At 36.2% G+C, this 1,859-nt stretch overlaps 1 protein-coding gene across 5 annotated transcripts in view; it reads left to right on the forward strand.

Moving 5' to 3' along the window:
- The window catches only part of WDR20 (WD repeat domain 20), a 44,267-nt gene that overhangs the window by 33,716 nt on the left and 8,692 nt on the right, over nt 1-1,859 (forward strand). The gene's annotated exons all lie outside the window — the stretch shown is intronic.

Raw genomic sequence — 1,859 nt, forward strand, 5'->3', positions numbered from 1 at the left:
TCCTCCATACTTTTCTGTGGTGGTCTGCCGTTAATGTAAAGCCACTTCTTATTAAAGTGTTGGCCATTCTGCGAGCAGATTTGTGAGCCCATTACTGACTGTAGTTTATGCTTTTGAAACTGTGAATCAGCACTGTCAAGGAAATCTAATTTTAGCTGGTCTTGACTTATGTATTCTTCGTCAAATTAGGGAAAATACAAGAGCGAGCTTGCTCTACGTAGCTTCACTTTTATGTTACTGTCACTTCTGTTAGCTGAATTTGGTTATGGCAAGCTTGTGCTTTTTGATAGCACCTGAACCATCAGTTGAACCTTCATTAAAATATATTATTAGTTTTAACTTTCACCGTTAATGCACTTAAATGCAGTTAAAATCTTATTTTTCTTCTGCTCAGTGTTCAACAGCAAGCTAAACTTGGAATGAAGCTAAAAGTGGTGTTTATTTTATTAAAAAGCACCTTGTGCTACGTTGGCTTTGTCTGTCAACAGTATTTTAGAGGAGTACAGCTAGGAAAACATTGCCAGAGCTGATCCACCAAAAAGGGCCATTACTTCCATGAAAGCTTCTGGGGTTTTGTGAAATGTAGGTCATCGCCTGAAGGGAAGAAATCTGCCAGCGCCCAAATAGTGCCACGATGTTGGGCAGCATAAACGGCCATCTGATGGCTGTAATATTTTAACTACTTTGTTTGTGAGTCTCACTCTTGGAGTGGAGGTACTGTAGACATTTAGCATTAAACACCACTCGTCCATTGCTGTAAAATTTTAGGTAAGGCTGGAGATTTTTTTCTTAAAACATTTCATATGATGTAGGTTTCTTTGAGGTGTTCTAGAATCTGTCACTATTTCTGTACTCAAAGACAGCTGTGCCCACTCTACATTGCCGTGCATTTTTCAGAGTTATAACTAAGAATTGCAAGCCCTTCTCTGAAGAGAAAAGTGGAATGTAATGGCTAACCGTATTTTTTGCCTAAGAACTACAGTTCCAGCATTAATTAAAAAAAAAAAAAACAAAACAAAAGCAACTTAACCTGAGCTACTTAGTTCTAGCACTGAATGAAATGAAAACACTAAAAGTTATCCTTCCTGTGACTCAGTGCAATTAGTAAGTCTTAAGAATTAGCATAATATATGTACAGCAGTGCCTCAGATTTCTATTGAGCTGTTTTTTTCTTTTTGTTCTAAAATTCCTCTCTGCAGCACTAAATGCTACGGTGTTAAATTTCAGTGGCTGAAGTGGGTTTTGTTAGGCTGATTATAACTTCAACACATTCCTTCTTGTGCATTAACTTTGATTTGGAATGTGACATTTCAAATATTTCAGAGATAAAGTATGCAGTACCAAAAATCAGGATTTATGTATTGGCCAATATGGAAAACTTTAATTACAGGTAAGTAATTTTCATGCTGAAGTTATCACTTTCAAAATTAATATTGCACACTGATGTAAATGCCATATTGTTTAGGAAGTATTTACTTAGAAATTTTCAAATGAACTTGTTTTTCTGATATCACTTGCATTTCTAGTGAGCTCACTCTGATGGTCAAAACTGAATTTTGATGGCATGTTTACAGGGGTTTGATAGGAAACTATTTGTGCCAGAAGGACGTTATGAGCATTCTTTTTGTTTATAGAAAAGCACTTAATTTTATTTAATGAGAGTTGTCAAAGTACAAAACACTCATGGTAATGTCTTTCTTACTGGGTTATATACCATTCATTTGTTTCGCCACCTGTTTTATCCTAGGCTGTCCCTTGACTCGGGGTTTAAAGCTGCTATTTCTAGTCTTCCTTTTGAAATATGGGTCCCCAAGTGATCTTAAAACTCCGTCACTTTTTTTTTTGTCTGCCAACTCTAG

Source organism: Tympanuchus pallidicinctus, unplaced genomic scaffold (genome assembly GCF_026119805.1).
Source record: "Tympanuchus pallidicinctus isolate F22 unplaced genomic scaffold, pur_lepc_1.0 scaffold3, whole genome shotgun sequence".
Taxonomy (NCBI): domain Eukaryota; kingdom Metazoa; phylum Chordata; class Aves; order Galliformes; family Phasianidae; genus Tympanuchus; species Tympanuchus pallidicinctus.